The sequence below is a fragment of the Dasypus novemcinctus genome, chromosome 9 (genome assembly GCF_030445035.2).
Source record: "Dasypus novemcinctus isolate mDasNov1 chromosome 9, mDasNov1.1.hap2, whole genome shotgun sequence".
NCBI lineage: Eukaryota > Metazoa > Chordata > Mammalia > Cingulata > Dasypodidae > Dasypus > Dasypus novemcinctus.
The window spans coordinates 123558571-123582847 of NC_080681.1; the positions used below are offsets into that span (position 1 = coordinate 123558571).

Consider the following 24277-nt stretch of genomic DNA (forward strand, 5'->3'; position numbering starts at 1 on the left):
CACCTGTGTGGGAGAGGCCATTATTTTCACGGAATCACTCTGCTCCCGAAGCAGCTCCGGGCAGGCAGAGCTGCTTTTCCGCAGCGCGGGCTCCGGCCCCGCCCCTCGCTCGGGCCACCTCCTCCTCCAGCCCCGCCCCGCCGCTCCTACCCGCGCCCGGCCTCGCCCCTCCCGCTCTGACCCAGCTCCACCCGCCCGCCTCGTGGCCCCGCCCCAAGCCTCCGGCCCCGCCCCGCGCCCGAGGAGCCCGACGCGCGCCCCGCGGGCCCCGCCCCGCAGCAGGTAGCTCCGCCCCACGGCCTGCTGGGCCCAATGCGCGCCCCGCCCCAAGGCCCCGCCCCGGCCAAGGCCCCGCCCCGGCCAAGGCCCCGCCCCGGCCAAGGCCCCGCCCCGGCCAAGGCCCCGCCCCGGCGCCCCGCCCCGCCCCCGGGCGTGGCCCGCGCCTGGCTCCGCCGCCCGCGCGGCGCCCGCTGCCGCCCCTCGGCCCGTCCCGCCCCCGGCGGCCTGGCGCCGCCCCCCCTCCCCGGCGCGGTGACTCACGGAGCGGGGGGCGGAGGCTGAGGCGGCCGCTCCCGCCGCTGCTGCTGCCGCCGCCGCCGCGGCTGCTCGGCTGAGCGCGCCCCGGAGCAGGCCGCCGCGCGCTGCCTCGGGCCTCGCACCCGCACCCGCAGCCCCGCCGGGTCGGCGGCCCAGGTAAGCGCCCAGGCGGGCCGGCGCCCGCAGCGTCCGCGCCGGGGCTCCGGGGACCCGCTGGCCCTTTGTCTCCCGGGGAGGGGCCGCGCAGGGCGCCCCCGGCCCGCCCGGGCCCCGCCGTCCGGCGCCCGCGGCGCTGCGCGCTGGCCTGAGCCGGGCCCTCCCCGCCGCCGCGGGCCGCCCTCCCGCCTCCCTCGCTCCGCCGAGGGGCGCCTCCACAGGTGGCCGCGCCTCCCGCGCTGCTGCTGCCCGCGGCGGGGGCGCGGGTTGTCAGCGCCCGTCTGCCCTGCGGTGCCCGTTCCTCACCTGCGCCCCACTCGGCGTCCCGGCCCTTCCTCCCCGTGTCGAGCCCCTCCACGTCTGCCCAAACTTAGAGCTTTCGAGGTCTTGCTACCGAGCCACCCTTCCTTTCCCCCTAGTTTGATTGAACTGTTGTTTTATCATCGTCTCCCCAATTCCACCTCAGCCTGGTGAGTGTTCTTGGGAGGTTCACGCTGGAGGCACAGGTCTCACCTGTATGGCGTGCGTGAGCCTGCAAAATTAACCACTTGGACCCCCAGACTGCGCTTCTCACCCCCTCTTCATCAGCCGCACCCTCCAGCCACCTTCCTTTTTTCTTGGACTTTATAACCGAGACATTTACGTCTGGACACACAGCCCGCCCTCTCCTCTTTCTGGCTGAACCTGCCTGAGCAGAACCTGCTGTCAGGTAGGCTCTTGGGAAGGCCGAGGGGCCTGGGTTGGCAGCAAGTCAAGAGTTTCATGAATAATGAGCACCTCCTATCTGACTATCTAAACTGTGCGGTAACTGTTAATTACTTTGTCTCCTGTCGCTCCCGGCGCTTAGGGAAGTGCGCCTGACCCACTGCTGGGTAAATTGAGGTTCCGGGTTTGTTGGTGAGGGACCTGGAGGTAAGCTAGAGTGTGCTGAGTTTCTGTTCCAAAGTGCCCTGGCCCTTCCGCTCCCTGTGACAACCACTGGGCTCTAGTTCTTGGCTTCAAACCCTAAGTGATACTGATCTCTTGTGGCAACTTTCTCTGATTTAAGGCAGGACTTTGAATCATAAATAAAGGTGATTGCTGTTAAATGCCCGTGTGTCATTCATGATTTCCTGGTGGAGTCAGTGGTCTCTGTAAATACAGGACACCTCTATGGGACGGAGATTCATTCATTCCATAAATGGTGAGCACTTACTATGTGCCGGGCATCATTCCAATCCTGGGGACACAGATGAAGAAGACAGACACGGTCCTGGCTGGGTGATGCTGATATTCTAAAAGGAAGGTGAGAGAAACAATAAACAAGTAAACAGATAAGCAAGCAGAATAATCTCTGAACATGCAAGCATTTGTAGGTCATTATAAATAGTTTGGATTTTATTCCAAGTGCACGTAGAATCCATTGGGAGATTTTAAGCAGGAAGGTGATAAAATCTAATTTAAGTTGAAAAGATCTCTCTGGCTGCTGTACAGAGATTGAACTGTACAGAGCAGAGGTGGAGGCAGATATACCAGTTGGAAGACAGACCATTGCGCCCACCTGGCACGAGGTGAGAGTGTGTTGGGGCCAGGGTGGTAGCCGTAGGATTGGAGAGAAGAGGTGGAACCAGTCTTTCCCCCTGGAGAGGCCGAGAGCTGTAAAGCAAAGCTTAGGCGAGCACAGTAGAGAATTTCCAGGCCCCACGGTGCTCAAGTTTAGATCAGCAACTATTGTGCTAGACTCTAGGAATGCAGACTGGAGAGAGGCAGATGCCTGTCTTTGAGCTTGCAATCTGGTGGACCTTGTGGTTTTACTCAGAGCCTTCGTGCTCTCAACAGTGTGCTCCCAGAACAGGCCACCCCCTCCTTGATGGAGGAGACCTCGTGGGTTTAAAACCCAGTTAGAAGTGGAGGAAGGCAGAGCCCTGGGCTTGGTTCCCACATCCGGCTCCGTATTTCAATGGGAATAATATTGCCCTGCCCCTGTTGTAAGATGTTGCGTAAAGACATTGGACTCTTCTCGTGGTGGGTGGCAGAACAACTCAGTGGCCATGCACTCGAGCCATGAATCAAGGTAAAGCTTGATCTCCCTGTCGCTCCAAATTGTGCTCTCAGAACCTGTCAGAGTAAGGGGACCTTGGGATTACACAGGCCCCCTCCTTTTGTGGTTGGAAATCTATAGCTCTGAGAGTTGAGTTTACTCCTTTCAGGTCCCCTAGCTGTACGTTTTTTATGGCACCTGTCACTTCCTACCGCTATGTCAGCCCTGTGTGTGTGTGTCCAAGTCTAAACTTTCTGAGGCCAAGGTGTCTATTGGATTCAACTTTGCCTCCCTCACAGCACCCACGCGGGGACTCTGCACAAAATGTAAATCATCAAATATTGGTTGACTTGCTTGGGTGTCTTAGAGCACCTAAAATTGGAACCCAGAAACCCTGCCCCTGTCTTTTTCATTAGGCCATGCTTCCTTGTGGACCCCTCACCAAGGTCCAGCCCAGTGGTGAACCCGGCAGTCCCTGGTCTACCCGTGCTCACAGAACAGGCCGCCCTTCCTTAATGGTCTGTTCTCTCCCGCCCTGCCTTCGGGGAACAGCTGCTGAGGGTGCTGACCAAGTGGTTATTCGACACTCAGCAAATATGAGGTGTAGCTCGTAGTCAGAGCGTGGACTCTGTACCGAGACTATCCGCGTTTGGATCTTGGTTCTGTCATTATGAGCTGTGTGCGTGACCTTCAACAAGTAACTCAACTTCTCGGTTTCCCCATCAGTAAAAGAATAATACTTCCTGCGGTGGTTGTTTGAGGCTTCAATGAAGTAACACCTAATAGATGCTTAGAACAGCACCTAGCACTTAGTGCTTTGTGCACTGATGTAGCCTGGTGCCTAGACTTTGTAGGCACTCAGTAAATATCTGTCAGGTTGGGTGGATTATGGGACGCCTATGAGCCAAGACTGGTGTAGGTGCTGGAGATATAACCAAGAACAAGATAGCCAAGATCATGGCCCAGTGAAGCTTATTTTCTAGTGGGAGAGAAAGTCAGCAAACAAGTGAACAAAATAACGTAGGACAAAAGGAGAGACCAGGAAAATAAAACAGGCAACACATTGGAGGGTGCCTGGGTTAAAGGTTAGGGCCATACCTTTAGCTAGCTCTGAGGAGGTGACTTTTGAATGAAGACATGGATGATAAAAAGGAGCCAGCAAGGAAGATCCGTAAGGCCCACCTTCGTGGGCAGAGAGGGCAGCAAGGGCAGGAGCTGTAAGCCAGAGTGGCTGGCATGGGCCAGGCTGGGGGTTGGCAGGGCCGGCTCTTGTGGCCCTGGTAAGACGGTTGGAGTTGACTCTGGAATTTTGCAGCATAAGAAGTCACTGCACAGAAACTTTTCCTGGGGGGTCTTGGAGAATATTTGAGTGCAGACAGGAGGAAGAGCAGGTGAAGTGGGCCATCCCTGTCCTGAGAAGGCTTTTGGAGGCCAGCAGGCCTCCAGTGTTGAGTTGATTCCTGTCTTGAGCATTAATCTCAGGTTCCACATTTTTCTGGCCTGGACACCCAGGGGAGCTGGGAATTGTCCTGGGTTAGGTTGATGAAGGAACAAATGTGTGAGTGTTTGCAGAGTCCATTGAGCTTTTTTTTTCCCTCCTTGAGTACATATAATCGGTAAACATTTCTTAAGTTAAATGAATGAGTGTTACCAGCTTTTAGCATCTTGTCTTCTATAGCAGGATGGACCTGTTCTCTGCCCTGCATGACTTAAGGTCTCTTTGCTTGGCAGTGACTCATTAGTGACCTTGGGGTTTTGCTACAGCTGTTCTTCTTACATGCACCAAGTATACATACATGTTTCACAGTTTCTTTGTTGGGGAAGGGGTACACCAAGATTGACCAGACAGCTTTCCTACCCCACCAACCCCTGCTTCTCTTCCAGTCTCCCACAGAGGGTCAGGGCACAGTTATCTCTGGAACTTCCTGTTTGATGACTTTGTTAGGAACATGGTGGTACCAGAAAGCATTGGCTCTCTTCTGTCTGGGCTGAGCAGAGTTGGGATGCTCAGTAGAACATACTAAGAGTTGGCATTTCAAATCCAGGGGTTCTGCTTGCCAGGACGTGGGGTTGGCCTCTTTAGCCTGGATGCAGGTAACAGGTTTTTCATCCGCACGCACAGGCATTCCATTGTCATTTAGGGCCCATGGGTGCCTCTTACTCTGCTGACCTTGAAAGGGCATTATGCGTTAGTGGCAATCAAATAGGACTTTCATGTTGCAAGTCACTTCCAGCGTCCTGGGGCATTTCATTGGCAGAATCAGAAATGCCTGTTAGTCCCTTGTCATCTGTAGCCTCGTAAAAACTAAACCCACAGTGGGTGCAACCTTTTTCTCATGTAACCGCTTTTCTTATTAGGAAAGTGCTCCACGTTCATTTAGAAAATGAGAAATGAATGGTCTCGTTTAATCCTCACTGTAGTCTCTGTGATACATAGCATTTTATTATTACCATTTTACACAATGTGAAGCAGAGGCCTGGAAAGGCTCAGTGCCTTGTTTGAGGTCAAGCTAACCAGCAACACAGTCAGGCTCCTGAACACAAGCCCTGAGCAGCATGTTGTTAGAAAGTGCCTCTCAGCAGAAGCTATAGAGGAGAAAACGGAAATCTGCCTTATGCCAAGGTGGGTGACATTCTTAGGGCAGTGTGGTTAGCTAACTGGCTGCTGCTCAGAGTTTGACTCCTAGGCGCTTTCACCGTTTTGTCTGACCTTGGGCAAAGTCCGACCTTGGGCAGAGTAATTAACCTCCGTTTGCCTTCCTTTCCCCAACTGTAAATGGGAATAATGATACTTGACCCTTCATAGCTCCCAGGGGTATAATGATATTTGAACCAAAATGCTTTTGAGCTTCTTTTATGAAAGGGAACTGAGCACCAACTGTTGTTATCCCCAGTTATTAAAGATCTTTTATGCCCTTATCCTCCACCAAGCCTAGTTAAAAAGGGAAAGACAATCCATCTGCAGAGGGGAGGGTGTCCTTCCTTGGTGGCACAGCTGGAGGATGGAGGTTGCTGGTTGCTGCAGTTCCTGAAGGATTGAGTGCTATGAGCCTGCGTTCCTGGCTCCCAGCAGTGCCCTCCTGTCCAGGTACATGGTGTAAGCTGGCAGGAACGAGAAGGGAGGAAAGGGCTTGGCTTCTCATCCCTGCTGTGGGATACCAAGAAGTGATGTCCGTCCTCCCTCCCTCCTTCTAACTCTTCATTGGTTCATTTAATAAATATGTGTTGATCCATTATGATGATCCAGGCACCATCATAGGCCCTGGGAATATTGCAGAAGGCAGAGCTGAGAGTCCAGGGCCAAGACTCTCATTATCTGATTGGGCTCGTGTGGATAGAGAGGGACATATTGGCAAGAGGGTTTTTTTTTTTTTCCAAGATTTATTTTATTTATTTCTCTCCCGCCCTGGTTGTCTGTTCTCTGTGTCCATCTGCTGCGTGTTCTTCTTTTTGTTCGCTTCTGTTGTCAGCAGCACAGGAATCTGTATTTCTTTTTGTTGCATCATCTGGCCGCGTCAGCTCTCCGCCTCGCGTCAGCTCTCCGTGTGGGAGGCGCCATTCCTGGGCAGGCTGCACTTTCTTTCGCTCTGGGCGGGCTCTCCTTACGGGGTGCACTCCTTGCGCATGGGGCTCCCCTACGCGGGGGACACCCCTGCGTGGCAGAGCACTCCTTGCGTGCATCAGCATTGTGCGTGGGCCAGTTCCACACGGGTCAAGGAGGCCCGGGGTTTGAACCGCGGACCTCCCATGTGGTAGGCGGACGCCCTAACCACTGGGCCAAGTCCGCTTCCCTTGGCATTCCAGGTGTACCTATCAGCCCCAATTGTTACCTGCCTTGGGTGGGCTTGCTAGATGAGCATGGAAAGGGTCAATGGATTGAAGCCCTTTCTATCACACTTAACAGTGGCTGCCCTTTGCACCTTGGCAGCCTTGGAGCAAGGGCTGTTTCCCTGAAGCCTGAAGGCTCTTTGACTCTTACTTATGTTCAGGTCCAGGAGGAAGGAGCACTGCAATGGGCTCTTTCTGGGAGTTTGAAGTTATGTCACAACCCCAGGCTTTCCTTATGGATCTGCTGTGCAGACCATGGCGCTCCAGAATCCTCTAACTGCAGGCTCAGGTGGCGGGCTGTGAGGCTGGCTGCTCAGTGCTCTGTCCGGCGTGACCGTGGGGCTCCTGAAGGCGTGTGGACGCCTGTGTCCTCGAGCCGGCTCTGGGTCAGTGTCTGCGCGGTGGGGTGGGGGCAGGGTTTCCTCTTCACCAGGTCTGCCCAGCCCCGGGCCCTAGGTCCCTTCATGGAACTGAAGCGGAAAGCACACGGTATTCTTGCTCTCCGCCTCTGGCCAGGGCTGGGGTGGCCCGGGCAGGGGGCCAGCAGAGGCTTCTGCGCACATTCAGAGGGAGAGGCAGGTGCCAGGACCGCACAGCTTATCCCTGGGCGAAGCCATCTCCCCCCCCCCAACTTGTCACCATGCACGGCACCCTGGGGGCTCATTGGTGTCCCTTTCTGTCTCAGCCCCAGAATCATTTGGCATCTGATTTGGAGGAAACGGCTGGCCCGGCTGCCAGGAGAGCCAGTGAGGTCGGAGCCTGGCAGGGACGCCCGTTTCAGCTGGGAGGAGGTGACCCACTTCACGTCCTCTCCTGCACGGACAGCTGGGTGGGAGCCTTTTAGAGCCCAGCGCCCATGAAGCCTCAGGGCTGAGCCCCGCTTGAGCAGCCCGCCTGCTCGTTTCCTGCCGCTGGGGTCCTGCCGCTGTGCCCTGGGTCCCCGACCCTGCGTCATCCCACCGCAGATGAGGTGCTCCTTTCCCAATCCTGGAGCCCGCAGGGGGGCTTCCTGCGGAGGTCAGGTCCCTGGGATCCCACACCTCACACAGTGTGGGCCCCACCCCCTCTCTTCCTGCTAAATCTCCAGGCAAACTTTGGCCTCGGTTTCCAAGGAGACTGGTTAGCCTGGACCTCCGGCCTCCTGCCCCAGGCAGCCCCGGCTTCCCAGAGCCTCCTTCTGGCCATGGGCCCTCCTGGAATATTCTGCTGCGGGGACACAATACACAACTGGTTTCAGACCCTTTAGATGTTTTCCCTTCTCTCAGGTAGAGGGCATTTTAATAATTTCTCATGTCATGTTTCTCTTGAGGGGGGGGGGTGAGAGGTGGAGAGCTTGTTTAAATGCATGAAGCGATGAGCACTGCCAGGATGATTTGATGACCATAAGCTGGTAAAATAGCATTTCTGTGCCACGGGTTCATCTGATCTTATTTACAGAGGGAGCAAGAGGCAGTCAGGACACTGCCAAGGTCACTGCGGCTAGGCCATGATCACGGACCGGTGTGAGCGCCCCCGAGAGTGCTGCCCATCCGGCTTCCGGCCGGGGCAGCAGGCCCAGCCCCTCCGTGTGCGGATGCTGCTGGCACAGGGGACCCCTGGTGCTGCGGAAGGTGGGGTGTGGGCCTCCCCAGCTCCGGGGCGATGCAGCGGAAGCAGCCGGAGCTAGGGCAGGCCCGGGGCTTCTCCCTCCTGCTGGGTGACACTACCACCCACCTGCCCAAACACCTGCCATAGGCCCCCGGCCCCCGCTCTTACTTCCTGACCACGTGTGAAGAGAGGAGGCCCCCCAGGCTCCTAAACCATGGTGGTGGGAGTGAAATGCCTGGCACCGGACACTGCCCCGGGACTGCAGGGCCACCTAGAGGAAATTTTTTCTTTTATTTTGATCCTCTGACTCCATTCCACTTACTTTAAAAAAACAAATCATGTTATCGAGTAAATAATATAATAGTACAGAATTCAAAAGCATGTGTGTTGAAAACTAAGTGTTCCTCCCTGCCTGGATGTCCAGCCACCCAGCTTCCCTCCCCCAAAGTGACTTCTGTGAAGCAGCACCTTGTTTCTATACCAGGGACACTACACATGTGCGAGTGTGTCCCACGCCTGGGCAACCACGTGCTTGTGCACACATGCACACACTGTATATATGGTCCCCCAACCCGAGTACACGGTGCTGTGACTTTACTATGTGTCCATTCACTGTGTGGTCTCTGTGTCTGCTCGTCTTCTCTTTAGGAGGCACCGGAACCCAACCCGGGACCTCCCATGTGAGAGAGAGGCGCTCAGTCGCTGAGCCACCTCCACTCCCTGCTTTGTTGTGTCTCTTCTCTTTATGTCTCCTTGTTGCATCAGCTTACCATGCTTGCCCGTCACTCCAGCCCACTGTCTTGCTCGTCTTCTTCAGAAGGCGCCAGCAGCCAAACCCAGGACCTCCCATGTGGTAGGCAGGAGCTCAGTTGCTTGAGCCACATCCACTTCCTACTCTTTTCTCTTAACAATTGCCTAGCTCATTCCATACCTCCACTGTCATCATCATCCTCCTCCTCCTCCTCCTCCTCCTCTTTGTAATCATTTGGCTAATGCCTTTTTTAAAAAAGATTTATTTTATTTATTTCTCCCCCCACCCTCATTATTTGTGCTCATTGACTGCACTCTGTGTCCATTTGCTGTGTGTTCTCTGTGTCTGCTCATCTACTCTTTAGGAGGCACCGGGAACTGAACCTAAGACCTCCCATGTGGGAGAGAGGCACTCAATCACTTGAGCCACCTCTGCTCCTTGCTTTGTTGTGTCTCTCATTGTGTTTCTTCTTTGTGTCTCCTTGCATCAGCTCACCATGTCAGCCCATTGGGTCAGCTCACTGTCATGCTCATCTTCTCTAAGAGGCACCAGGAACTGAACCTAGGACCTCCCGTGTGGTAGGCGGGCACCCAAATGCTTGAGCCACATTTGCTTTCCTGCTAATGCCTTTTGAGTTCTTGCTGCGTGCAAAGTATTCTTCTAAGTGCTATACTTTTATTAACTAATTTACTCCTCCCAACAACCCTATGAAGTACCGTTATCCCCATTTTACAGATGAGTAAACTGAGGTACAGAGAGGCTAAGTAACTTGTCTGAGGTAATTTAGAACCAACTCGTTCTTTTTCATGGTTCCATGGCATTCTGTTGACTGAGAATACTTTCATTTTTTTAACCATCCCCTGTTGGTGAGCACTTAGGCTTTCTGTCTTTTATTACTCTAAAGAATATTCCAGTATATTTGTGCATTTGCATGTATGTGTCTTTTTTTTTTTAAGATTTATTTTTTATTTATTTCTCTCCCCTCCACCCCCAGTTGTCTGCTCTCTGTGTCCATTCGCTGTGTGTTCTCCTGTGACTGCTTCTATCCTTATCAGCGGCACCAGGAATCCATGTTTCCTTTTGTTGCGTCATCTTGCTGCGTCAGCTCTCTGTGTGTGCGGTGCCATTCCTGGGCAGGCTGCACTTTCTTTCATGCTGGGCGACTCTCCTTATGGGGCGCACTCCTTGCGTGTGGGGCTCCCCTACACGGGGAACACCCCTGCGTGGCAGGGCACTCCTTGCGTGCATCAGCACTGCGCATGGGCCAGCTCCACACGGGTCAAGGAGGCCCGGGGTTTGAACCGTGGACCTCCCATGTGGTAGACGGACGCCCTAACCACTGGGCCAAGTCCGCTTCCCAGCATGTGTCTTGATCAGTCTGGGTTCTCCAGAGAAACAGAGCAACAGGCTGTGTTTATATATCTAAGTGCTATGTCTATCTTGAATATAGCATGCACGTGTGTGTGTCTGTACAAAGAGTTTTATTATAAGGAACTGACTTACACAACTGTAAAGACAGGCAAGTCCCAATTCTGCAGGGAATACCAGAGCTGGAAATTCCAGCAAGAGTGATGTGAAGGTTTCTTTAGGCTGGAAACTCAGGACGGAGTGAGGGTATAGTCTTGAGGCAGAGTCAATGATTGTAGATGCTAATCCCCTCTACAAAATATCTCCACAGCGACATCTCGACAGGGTCATTGATTACACAACTGGAACTATAACCCAGCCAAGTTGACACATTAAATTAACATCACAGTTATATATAGGATAAATTCCAGCAGGTTGACTTTGGGTCATGTTAAGTTTGCTGTCCTGGCTAAAGCGATACTCACCAGTTTTCTACAGAATAAAGATACCTTTTCTCCTTAGTAAATTAATGAGCGGTCTCTAGGGTAATACTTTCATACACATGGCATTTCTTTGAACTACATTGTCTAAAATGAGCAAGGTTGCTCTTAGAATGGCAGTGCCACAGAAGCAGACCCTTCTAGGGGCCAGGCCCAGGGTCAGGCGAGGGTGTGCGGGGGCCACAGCGTGAGGCAGCACTCGTTCTCAGGGTCAGCCCTGCCCCGACTTCACTCGCCCTGTCCTAGGCCGGGCCCTGCTTTTTGTTTTCTTTCTGCCCCAGGTGCTTCCATCACACATAAACTTTGCTCAGATACCACCAGCAGAGTCATTCCTAATTTTTCTGAATATATCATTCTTACTAATTTTCTGTGGCTCATTAATCTAGGTAATATAAAATGTTTTTCACAGATTTTCTTAGATCTTTAGATAAATTAACACGGCTTAAAAATACACTTTTGAAAAACTAGGTGGAATATGTTTGTAGGTTTGAGGAATTGTGTATATTCTTTCTGATGTTTTTTAAAAGAGTGCTTTAAATCAGAGTTTCAAATCACAATAAAAATTTAAGAATTAACACAAAACCTCCTACAGGCTCAATGACTAGGCAAAAGATGTATGTATCCATTTAAAATGTTAGTACTGCCAGTTATCCTCCAAGCAGATAGTAACATTTTATACACTGAATGAGAATACCTGTTTGTCCCATACCTTGGCCAAAGTCTTTGAACTTTTTGTTGCTTATCTGCTGGCTGAAACATTGTGTATCATTATAGTTTTATTTTGTATTTTCCTTATGAGGAAATAGAGGATCTCATCATATTCATAAGAGCTACTTTTGAACAACTTTTGTATTCTTTGCCCATATTTGTCTTGGGTTGGTAATCTTTTTCTTACTGATCTATAGGCGTTTTTTACATATTAAGGAAGTTTGCTTAATGACTGTGTGTATGTTACACATATTTCCCCCAATGTATCATTGTTCTTTCTTTTTTCAAAGATTTATTATTATTTTTTTAAATTTATTTCTCTCCCCTCCTTCCCCCTCCAGTTGTCTGCTCCCTGTGTCTATTCGCTGTGTGTTGTTCTGTGTCCGCTTCTATTCTTGTCAGCGGCACTGGGAATCTGTGTCTCTTTTTCTTGCGTCATCTTGCTGCATCAGTTCTCGATGTGTGCGGTGCCACTCCTGGGCAGGCTACACTTTTTTTCGCACTGGGCAGCTCTCCTTATGGGGCGCACTCCTTGTGTGTGAGGCTCCCCTATGCAGGGGACACCCCTGCGTGGCACGGCACTCTTTGCATGCATCAGCACTGCATGTGGGCCAGCTCACCACATGGGTCAGGAGGCCTTGGGTATGAACCCTGGACCTCCCATGTGGTAGGCAGACGCTCTATCTGTTGAGCCAAACCTGCTTCCTTGTTCTTTTGACTGTATTATTTTTTGCACTCAGTTTTGATTTTTATGTAATAAGATTTTAAAAATATTTCCCTTCATAGTCATAAAGGGCAGTTTTTGTTTATATATTTTCTTATCTCACTGGTTTCTTTTCCTGTGTTTTCTTATAATATATTTTACTTTCTATTCATATATTTTAAATTTTGATCAAGTCTGTTATCACCAGAAATGGGGCAAAATGGCATTATTTGCCTCCAGTGGTACATTTTCAGCTACAGTAGTTTCTTGCCAAAAATATTTAACCTCAGTCTAATTCTGAGGAAACAACTGGATAAATTTAGATTGTGTGACATCCTCAAGACAGTGGTTCTAGACTGAGGGTTCTTAACCACAGGTCTGTGAGCTCGAATTGGAATTCATAAAAACATTATGCTTGTGGGGATGTGTTGGTACGGGTATGATATATTTATTAAATAATACACATTATGGAGTGGACTTAATAAGCAGTCCATGGCTTTCACCTGACTGGCAGAGGGGTCCATGGAACAAAAAAGGTTAAGAACCCCTGTTAAGATGGTTAAAAAATATTAATGTCATGATAAAGTAAAGCTTATGAACCATTCTAGACTAAAGGAGGCTAAGAACATGACAACCAAATACATTTGGCATCCTTGATTGAGCCTGGATTAAATACCAAATGTAGTTGGGATCCTTGATTAAACCTGGATTAAAAACTAGTAAGGCAAGGGGAATTGGCTCAACTGATAGAGCGACTGCCTACCACATGCGAGGTCCAGGGTTCAAACCCAGGGCCTCCTGACCCATGTGGTGAGCTGGCCCACGTGCAGTGCTGATGCACACAAGGGATGCTGTGTCATGCGGGTGTGTCCCTCGTGTAGGGGACCCCCCTGTGCAAGGAGTGCGCCTCGTAAGGAGAGCTGCCCCACGCAAAAAAAGAACAGCCTGTACAGGAGCGGTGCTGCACACATGGAGAGCTGACGCAGCAAGATGACACAACAAAAAAGAGACACAGATTCCTGGTGCCACCTGACAAGAATGCAAGCAGACACAGAAGAATACACAGCGAGTGGACACAGAGAGTGGACAATGGGGAGCAGGGGGAAGGGGAAAGAAATAAAAAATAAATCTTTAAAAAAAAAAAAACTAGTAAAAGGGGTGAAGCAGATATGGCTCAAGCAGCTGGGCTCCTGCCTACCACACGGGAGGTCCCAGGTTTGGTTCCTGGTGCTACCTAGAGAAGATAAGCAGGACAGCCAGCGGACGTGACAGGCTGGCATGGTGAGCTGATACAACAAGATGACGCAGTGAGATGATGCAACCAAGGGAAATAGTGAGGAAACACAATGAAAGACACAACAAACGGGGAGCAGAGGTGGCTCAAGCGACTAGGAGTCTCCTTCCCACATAGGAGACCCCAGGTGCCTCCTAAAAAGAAGATGAGCAGACACATCAAGCACACAATAGACACAGCGAGCAGACAGTGAGCACAAACAACCACGTGGGGGAGAAATAAATACAAATCTTAAAAAAAATAAAATGGGAGCAGGTGTAGCTCAGTGGCTGAGCACCTGCTTCCCATGTACAAGGTCCAGAATTCAATCCCTGTTACCTCCTAAAAACAAAAAAGCAAAAAAAAAAACACAAAAAACAACAACAAAAAAAAAAAAACAGTAAAGGCTGAATTGGAGGGGATGGGGAATTGGGGAAATTCAGATACGGGTTGTATTATACATCAGAGGGTGTTACTGGGTCAATATTAAGTCCTTTGGGGGTGGTAGTGGTAATCTGGTTATGTAGGAGAATGCCCATAAGAAATATATGATGAGGTATTTAGCAGATATTATGATGTCTGCAGATTACTTTCAAATGGTTCAGGAAAAAAAAAAAAATACCCCACATAAACCCAGGCAGAGGAGCATAAAGCAGAAGCGTGGCCAGAGTTAACCATTGGTGACTTCAGGGGAAGGGCATTTGGGTGTTCACTGTACTAGTCTTTCAGATTTTCTGTGGCTTTGAAAATGTTCAAAATAAAAAGGTGAGAAGAAATAAAACCCCCTTTGTTCCATCGGGAGTTTATTTTGGTTGCAGCTCCCTTGGCTTTGCCTGGCTCTCCTGGGTTATTGTCCTGGATTTTTGGTTTCTTTCCCTTTCTTTTGCAGCATGTTCAGCCTTCTTTCTCTGTGAGTTATTCTTTTCTGGACTTGAACGTTTTAAGGACAAGGTATCTTTCTGGTAGACTGCTATGACTTTTCTGGAAGCGAGTTTCTCCTCTACGTCGATAGCTGTATTTTTTTTTAACGTTGCGTTATGTGTTCCAAGTAAATTTGCAAAAGTTTAGTTATTTAAAAAAACTCTTAGTCCTCAGGAGTGCCATCAAACCAATCACCCTCTCTCGCGTACCTTGTAAATTTTTTCCTTCTCAGCTGAGAGGTTTTGCCAGGGGACAGGTCCTGCTTGAATTCTGTGTATGTGGGCTTGTAAAAAGGCCCCTGGGTTCCATTTTGTGAAATGGGACAGTCTTGGGTGAGGAGTTGGCCTGTAAAACCAAGACTCTTTTTGCCAGCGGAGCCCGAACAGGCCTACTTTACTGCGAGCTTGTGCCCCCTTTCCGCGGTTTGGTGACTAATGGTTTTGTGGCTTTGGGAATGGGGCTGTAATTACAAATGGATGACGGGGGTTTGGCTTCTGAACTGGTCCATCAGGATGTGCCTGGCGCTGGGAGTTCACGCCTGCCCCCATTGGGAACGGGGACAGTTTGTTTCTTGGACCACGGCCCCCGCAGCCTCAAAGCCCACTTCCATCAGCTCTTCTGAGCTTTTGCACAGAGGCCCTGACCTTTTACCCACCCCCCAGATGACCCAGATGCCCAGCTGTGCTGGGCGCTGGGTCTGCACTCCTCCTCCTCTCCTCAGCCCCAGCCTGGGTGTTTGCCTGCGCACTGAGCCATCGGGGGTTTTCACCCTGATGCGACATCCCCCCACTGAGTTAACTGAATAAACGCTCGGGAGAATCCAACGTTGTCTTTGTTTAAGACGTTTTGATTATCAGCTTCTTAAACATTTTGGGGAGGAAGGAAACTGAGTCCTAAGCAGTCTCTTGGGGGAGGTTTCCTCCTTCCTTGGATTATTTTCTGCTGGGGGCAGCTGGAGAGGAAGGGAGAGGGGAGGGCCTGCCTCTGTGTAATAGGGCAGAAGCAGCTATCCAAACAAACAAGCAGTGTGGCTCCACTGGATGCCTGGCCTCTAATGAAGCCTTGCAATTTGTAGCAAGGATGAGTATGTTTTTATGCAAATTAGCAGGATTTATATGCCGAGAAGCTCTAGGAAAGAGGCCCTAAAACTTATGTTCTTAAGAGCATGATAGGAAGATTTTTTTTTATCAAGGAGATGATGCCTGGGGCCTCTGAGCCAGGGCTGGGGAATGGCCGTCCCAGGACTGGGCCTCGAGCAGGACACTGGCTGTGAGGCCAGGAGGCCACAGGCTGCCACCTCTGCAGGCTTGTCCTGCGGGAGACCCATTGATTTAATGTTCTAATCCTCACAGCGGAAGCAGGAGGTTTTCTGGGCCCTGGGATTCTGAGGGAATGCAGCGAACCTGGTTCAGGAAACTTGTTTATTTCCACCAATTATAGGAAATTTTAATGGAGAGAAAGCAATGGGGGGATTGGAGAGGCAAAGGGAGGGGAGCAGAATGGGGAGGGGATCTTTGAGAAGGGCAGCCTTGTGTTTGGATGGTCTGTGGTGACCCTCGGGGCCCTGGGAGGGCTGGCCCTTGTCTGCCCCTGTGAGTGTGAGGGCCCCTGGACACACCAATACAGTTCTGAGTAAAAGGACCTTTGGGAAGCAAATGTAGCCCAAGTGGTTGAGCACCTGCTTCCCATGTAGGAGGTCCCAGGTTCGATCCCTTGTACCTCCTAAAAAAAGCAAACAAATGAAAAAACCAGCTGGCATTGGGAGCAGGTATAGCTTGGTAGTTGAGCACCTGCTTCTCATGTATGAGGTTCTGGGTTCAAGTTCAATCCCTGTACCTTCTTTAAAAAAAGGACCTTTATTCAGCTCGCATAGAAATGGAACCCCTCTTCTCCTGATAAATAGCACAGCATAGAATCAGAAACTAGAATATAGGTTACCAGGGGCAGGGTGGGGATAGGGTATGGGGCGGTAAGGCTTCTGTTTGGGGTTTGGGGAATAGAGCATGGTGATGGTAGCACAACATTGTAACTACAATTAATACCATTCAGTTGTAGACTTGAAAGTGGTTAAAATGGGAAGATTTATGTTGTATATATATTACCACAATGAAAAATTTTTTGAAAAGCCACCATATAACTGTACAACACACAGAGTGAACCCTAATGTAAATAATATTGGTTCATCAATTGTAACAAATGGACCACAGTAGTGCAAAATGTTAATAATAGGGAAAATTATAAGGGGGGTGTATGGAAACTGTACTTTCTGCATGATTTTTCTGTAAACCTACAATTAATTGCTCTAAAAATCAAACAAAAAGTATGATTAAAGAGCACAGCATAGTTTTTTCCCCCTTCCTCTTAAAAAAAACTTCACTTTTAAATGCCCTTATTTAAATAAAATGTTAAATTGTGACTCTCCAAGGCAAAGTGGTTGGCATAGCTGTGGGTAGTGGGGTCGAGAGCTTCCATTGGTTGAAGTTTCCATTCTGGCCTCGTTCTCTGGTGGTGACCCAAGCTCTGTGACACTTCCAGGCCCCTCCCTGGAATCATTAGCCTTGGAACTGGTCCCTCCAGCCTTAAGGTGACTTCAACTTGGGCTCTAAAAGATGAACCAGAAATGCAGTTGAGTTTTCCCTCGGGGGCTTCACCAGCATGCCAGGGGGCATCTGGTGTTAGTCCAGGTTACTAGAGAGAAGCCGTTGTTCTGCCACCACTTCTCACCCTGGGAAGCTTCCTGCCAGGTGCACAGCCTGCAGGGAAGGCCCACCTGGGAGCCCTTGGGCTGCACCCACGGGAGAGCCTGACATTCAGTAATGCGTAGATGAGGGCTCTGCATTCTGCATCATCCATCCCGGTGAAACCTGCCAGAGGCTGAAGGTCACAGGTCAGACTGAATTAGAGGAAAATCTGTAGAGAACTGTATAGATGCACTGGTTCCTGACTTGAGGTTTCGGGCTCTGACTTTTTCAGCTTGTAGGGCTCCAGCTCTTCTCTGGGAAGAAAAAAAGAATCTCTTTTAAAATTGGGCCAGGGAAGTGGATATGACTTAACAGATAGAGCATCCACCTACCATATTGGAGGTCCAAGGGTTCGATACCCAGGGCCTCCTGGCTTGTGTGGTGAGCTGGCCCACATGTAGTGCTGCTGTGTGCAAGGAGTGCCGGCCCACGCAGGGATGCCCTTGTGTAAGGGTGCTCCCTGCACAAGGAGTGGCCCTTGCACAGGAGAGCTGCCCTGCGTGAAACCACAGCCCGCCCAGGAGTGGTGCCACACACACAGGCAGCTGATGCAGCAAGATGATGCAACAAAAAGACACAGGGGAAGTGGCTGTGGCTCAAACAGTTGGGCTCTGGTCTACCATATGGGAGGCCCTGGGTTCACATTCCAGGGCCTCCTTGTGAAGGCAGGCTCACCTGCATGCTGTGAAGAGCTGCCAGCTTGCAAGCGCTGCGGAGTGCCACCCAGCCCACAGGTGTCACAGAGAGCTGACTCAGCAAGGTGGCACAACAAAAAGGGAGACAAGTAAAAACACAGAAGAGCGCGCAGCGAATGGACACAGAGCAGACAACAAGCAAGCCGCAAGGGGGGGCGGAAATAAAAATAAAATACAGACACACGAAGAATGCACAGCAAATGGACACAGAGAGCAGACAGCAAGCAAGCTTCAAGGGAGGGGGGAAGTAATAAAAAAAAAGAGAGAGAGGCACAGATCCCCAGTGCCACCTGATGAGAATACAAGCGGACACAGACAAACACAGCGAATGGACAGAGAGAGCAGACAATGGGGGTGGGGAAGGAGGGGGGAGAGAAATGAATCTTTTTTAAAAAAGCCAATACAAAGAATAAAATGAAATAGAAAAAAAAAAATTAGGCCCAAAGTGCCTTTCTCTCCTTCTGTCCTTATTCTGCTACTGTGTGTAGATAAAACCACTGCCTGTCTCCTAGGTCAGAACAACAGAGCCTGACGACTGGGCCCAGGATGGGGGGTCCTCATGCGGCCAGCTGCGACCCTCAGAAAGCACAAAATTCCCTTCCTGTTGGCATGTTCTCAGCAGAACAGGGGCTGTCAGTGGGATGGAAGAACCAGAAGGTCTAAGCAGGTGCCTTACACCAATCCAGTTATATAAATTATACATATGCCACAGGCTCCTTGAATTCTTTGTTGTTTTAGAATTATCCCAGGTGAGGACATTCTAAGGCTGGGGGCTTCCTTTGTGGTTTGCAAGGGAGTCCAGCAAGCCTTCTTCATCTGTTCATTCATTCAACACACATTTCTTTTTTTTTTTTTTAAGATTTATTTATTTATTTCTCTCCCCTCCCCCCCCCCCACACCCTGGTTCTGTTCTCTGTGTCTGTTTTGCTGCGTCGTCTTTGTCCGCTTCTGTTGTTGTCAGCGGCATGGGAATCTGTGTTTCTTTTGGTTGCATCTTGTTATGTCAGCTCTCTGTGTGTGCAGCGCCATTCCTGGGCAGGTTGCAATTTCTTTTGTGCTGGGCGGCTCTCCTTACGGGGCGCACTCCTTGTGTGTGGGGCTCCCCTACGCGGGGGACACCCCTGCGTGGCACAGCACTCCTTGCGCGCATCAGCACTGCGCGTGGGCCAGCTCCACACGGGTCAAGGAGGCCCGGGGTTTGAACCGCGAACCTCCCATGTGGTAGGTGGACACCCTAACCACTGGGCCACGTCCACCACCAACACACATTTCTTGAGCAGTAGCTGGGCCCGATTGTTCTATCCATCAAGATTCTTTGGCATAGAACCGAGGACCCTATAAGCTTTCCAAGGTCCACAAAAATATTGGAGACCTGAAAAAACGTCTCAACTCCTACTCTTAAGAATTATATGAGAATCATAGTTAATGAAAGATGCGGGTACTTTTTAAAAAATTCCTCTTCCCTCCCCCCCCATTATCTGCTGTGTCCATTCTCTGTGTGTTCTTCTGTGTCCGCTTGCATTATCCGGCGGCACTGGGATACTGCACCTCTTTTTCTGTCGCATCATCTTTCTATGTCAACTCTCCATGTGTGTGGCACCACTCCTGGGCGGGCTGCGCTTTTTTCATGCGGGGCAGCTCTTCTTGTAGGGCACACTCCTTGAGCGTGGGGGACCCCTACACGGGGACACCCCTGCATGGCATGGCCCTCCTTGCATGTGGCAGCAGCACTGCGTGTGGGCCAGCTCATCACACGGGTCAGGAGGCCGGGTCAGGATTGAAGCCTGGACCTCCTATATGGTAGGCGCACGCTCTATCAGTTGAGCCATGTCCGCTTCCCGGGACTTTTAATATCTCTGTGAATAAGGTTGCCTGGGACTAGGAAGGTCTTTCTTAAAACCACCCCGAGGTCCGCCCTCAGCCCCCAGCCTGGTGGTGGACACGGATGAGCAGATGACCAGGTGCCATTCCCTGGGGAGGCAGACGTGAGGACACGGGTCCCAAGGAAGACCACAGCAGCAGTGGCTGGACAGAGAGGAGTAAGTGGGGTTTGTTCTCCCGAATGAGTGTGGGAAGGGCCTTCCAGGCAGGGGAACAGCACGGGCAAAGGCCCAGAGGTGTTGCAGGAGCCTGGGGCCCTTCACAACTCTGAGATGGCCACAGAGCAGAGTTTCTCTGCCGTGCCCATGGGCATTTGGGGCCAATATTCTTTGGGGGGGGTGGCTGAGCTGAGCATTGTTGGATATTTAGCAGCATCCCTGGCCCCTGCCCAGTAGCATCCTCCCAGGCATGACCATCAAAAATGTCTCCAGACAGTGCCAAGTACCCCCCATTGGGCAAAATCGTCTTGAGGATCACCAGCACGGAGGGAATGCGGTGCAGCCCTGGGGTCTGACCGCCGGGCCCGTGCAGGGCGGGCCTCGGGGAAGCTGTCTTGAGGCAGGTTCAGTGCTTTGCCATTTCCTGGGGCTTGCGTGCGCGTGTGTGTGTGTGTGTGTCGAGAGCGGCTTGTGGGGCTTGCGTGTGTGTGTGTCGAGAGCGGCTTGTGGGGCTTGCGTGTGTGTGTGCGCGTGCCAGTGTCGGTCAAGGGAAGGAGGATGCCAGCCCTCCCAGGCTGACCGTGCTGCCCCATGCTGGGGCCTCTGTCAGGACAGGGGCCTGGGGGCGTGGACGGGCTGTCTCTGGTTGCAGTGAGATCTGCTTTGAATCACATCAGGCTGATTTGATTTTACTGCTTCCAGAACGTTCACTGTCAGGCCTTCATTCAGAGCAGCTGACACGTTGGGAATGAGGTCGGCAGCCTGGGTGTGAAAGCTGAGGTGACTTGGGGACCTGATTGCCCCCCTGGCTGCGCACTGGCCATGGGCAAGGAGAAGGCCCAGCCATGGCTACGTGGGGTGACCCACGATGGGACAGACAGGATGCCACACACTGAGGGCCTTGGGCAGGGCGGGCGGCCAGCCTTTCCCCATTGCCTGTGTTACCATTTCCAAGGGGCTTTTTAATTTTCTCCAAACTTTTAATTTTGACTTCAAAATCTATAGAAAAGTTCAAAGAATAGTGTGGTGAACATCCATATTTACCTAGATTCAGCAATTGTTATTATTTGGCCATATTTGCTCACCTGTTCTCTCCTCTGTCTCTGTACACACACACACACGTTTTTTTTCTGTATCAGTTGAGAGTAAGTTTTTAGCACTGAGACACTTCACCCTTAAATACTTCAGCCTGGGAAGTAGACTTTGCCCAGTGGTTAGCGCGTCCGCCTACCACATGGAAGGTCCGCGGTTCAAACCCCGGGCCTCCTTGACCCGTGTGGAGCTGGCCCATGTGCAGTGCTGATGCACGCAAGGAGTGCCGTGCTACGCAAGGGTGTCCCCCGCGTAGGGGAGCCCCACGCGCAAGGAGTGCACCCATGAGGGGAGCCGTCCAGCGCGAAAGAAAGTGCAGCCTGCCCAGGAATGTCGCCACCCACACTTCCCATGCCGCTGACGACCACAGAGGTGGACAAAGAAACAAGACGCAGCAAATAGACAAAGAGAACCGACAACCAGGGGAGGGGGGAAATTAAATAAATAAATAAATCTTTAAAAAAAAAGAAGACACAGCAAATAGACACAGAGAACAGACAACGGGGGCGGTGGGGGCAGAGAAATAAATAAAAAATAAATGTTAAAAAAAAAATACTTCAGCCTATGTCTCTAAGGAACAAGGATATTTTCCAATGTAACACAATATAATTTAATTATCACATTCAACAAATGTAACACTGATACAATATTATTCTCTAATAAATACTTCCTATTACATTTTCCCCAATTGCACAATAATGGCCTTTATGGTCCATGCCTCCCCCTCCCCCCAAACCTGGATCCCATCAAGGCCATTCACTGTACGTAGTTGCTCGGCTGCCTTGTCTTTTTTTATTATCATTATTTATTTACTTTTAATTTTTTTATATATCCCCCCCCTCCCAGATAGTTCTCTCTGCCGTCTGCTCATTGTGTGCTCTCCTTCTCCAGGAGGCACCGGGAACCAAACCCAGGACCTCCCACATGGGAGGCAGGTGCCCAACAGCCTGACCACATCCACGACAGGCTGCAGCGTCTACTCACTTAGGCGTCCAGCTCTTTGCGGCGGGTGGGCAGGTGCGGCGTCTGCTCTTCTTCTTTAGGAGGCACTAGACCTGAACCTGGGACCTCTCGTGTGGTCGGCAGGCGCCCTACTAGTTGAGCCACATCTGCTTCCCTGCTGCCTTCTCTTAAATTCTGGTTGTTCTTTGGTTGGTAGTAGTTTGGGCTCTGGCTCTCTTTTTTCCTGTTGGTGAAAATGGACAATTCTTCTGTCAGTTTCTGAGCCAGAGGAGGCCAGAACCATGTAGGGTAAGAATGGATTCAAATTCAGGCTCTGCCCTTGGACAGGCCACTTACCCTCTCTGAGCCTCTGATTCCCCATCTGTAAAATGGAAATAACTCCCACCTTGCAGGCTTGTCGCGAGGACTAAAACTGAGACCATGCACAGCATACCGAGCGGGCCTGACACTGTGCCCTCAGGAAATGCTCTGCCACAGCAGTAATTCCCTACACCTGCCCCGCGCCTGCCTCTCAGGGAGCGGGAAGGAGCTCTGGAGCAGGCGTGAGCTGCGCGCACTCCTCCAGCGCGTCCCGGGCGCGGTGCCATTGGCAGGCCTGCAGGGCCCGTGCTGGCCAAGCGCGCTGGGGACACTTGTTAATTAAGGTGGGTTGCTTAGGAGGCTGGCAGGCCTGGGGGCTGCCATTTAACTGCTGGAGGGCAGCGTGGGCAAGTTCTCCCCTGCTGGGACGCAGCGCCCCGTGGAGTGTGACTCCCAGCAGGCTCAGTCCCAGCCGCCAACCTGATTTTCTTCATTTACTTGTACACTGGTGAGCACATGGTGTCATGGTTAAGGGCCCGTGACCTGGGTTTGAATCCCGCTCTAGCACAGATGGGCTGGGGGATCGTGGGTGAGTTGTGTCATCTCCCTGTGCCTCCGTGTCCTCATTCGTAAAACCCGGTAGGGTTATTTCTGTGAAGGTCGTAATAATACGGGAGGCTTGAGAACAGCGCCGGGCAAACAGTAAGCCCAAAATCTGTGTCAGCTATTCCTTTAAGGCAGCAGTTCCCAACCAGGGGCCGCTTTGCCCCCCCAGGGGCATGTGGCGGTATCTGGAGAGACTTCTCATTGCCATGGCTTGGCCAGGGGTGCTCTGTGCATCTAGTGGTCGAGACAGAGCTGCTGCTAACATCCTGCACAGCCCAGAGTCCCCCGGTCCAAATGTCCCTGGTGCTGAGGCCGAGGAGCCCTCTTAAAGTGTCCAGGGCTGGGAAGGGAGGGCCTGCCCAGCTGTCATTTCTCAGCCACGTGGGCACCGCTGGGCAGATGGGGAGGGAAAGGGGAGGAGAGGAGGCGAGTGGGGGGTTACTACTTTGAATTCTTGTTCAGACCTTCCCACCCACTCCCCCCTGCCCACCCTGTGATGCGATATCGCTGACACACCTGTGCCTCTTCTGAGTCTTTCCGTTAGTCAGCACTGCGGAGCGCTTGCTGGTACCAGGCCCTGTGCCACGTACGTGCTGTGCCACCTTGCGTCATCCTCACAGGCAGCCCTTGGGGCAGGCACATTATCACCCCCATTTTACAGATGGGAAACTGACACTCAGAGATGGGAAAGGCCCTAAAGTGTCCAAAAACGCCCACCTTCAGTTTCTCAGCCTGAAAACCTGGGGTCGCTGCCTGCCCCCGCTCTCGCGCCCCCCACACTTGGTCCCCTGGCGAGGCTGTGTTCTGCCTGTATGAGTATCCCAACCCCAGCCGCTGCACCCCGCTGCCATCCCGCCGCCCCCCCCCCCCCCCGCCTGAGGCACCAGTGTCCTCTGCCCAGGTTCCCAGCCCCACCCCCGGCCGCCTCGGGCGCCCTTCTCTGCCTCTGGGCACCAAAGCCTCTTCGTTTGTGTTGGTTCGTTTGTGTTGGCTGCCAGGGTTGCCCTGCTGAGAGCCAGGTCAGACCAGGGCTCCTCTGCTCACAGCCCTGTAGTCGCTTCCCTTTTCGCCAAGGTCGGGGCCCTCACAGAGGCCCCTGCGCCCCATTCTCGCTTGCCCCGCCTTCCTTGCAACACACACTTTCGAAAGCTCCCACACAGCCCCTGTCCCTGCTCTTCCCTGGGGGTGCCCTGCCCCCAGTCTGTCTCAGGAAGGCCCCCCCACCTATTGCAAGTTGCACCCTTGTCCCCCTTCCCCTCCCCGGCCCTGCCTAGGGCCCTGCTGCCTTCTTCCATCCTGTATTATCCCCATTGATCACGGCTTGCTGGTGTCTGCTCTGCCCTCTCTCTAGCGTGTACACAGGGTCTGTGACTGCTTTCTCACTGACACTGCCTGGGATTTAGTAGGTGCTCAGTGCGTGTGCTGAATGAATGAGCACTGCCCCCCAGGCCACATGGCCGGTGAGCGGCAGAGCCAGGACACTGTCTCAGGAGCCCACGCCAAACGGCCA

At 51.9% G+C, this 24277-nt stretch overlaps 1 protein-coding gene across 1 annotated transcript in view; it reads left to right on the forward strand.

The window, feature by feature from the left end:
- The first annotated feature begins 525 nt into the window (after positions 1 to 525).
- Positions 526 to 24277, forward strand: part of CTNNBIP1 (catenin beta interacting protein 1) — a 52302-nt gene continuing 28550 nt past the window's right edge. The window contains exon 1 of the mRNA XM_058304462.2: positions 526 to 693. The gene's annotated coding sequence lies outside the window, so the exon portion shown is untranslated. The remainder of the gene's footprint in view (positions 694 to 24277) is intronic.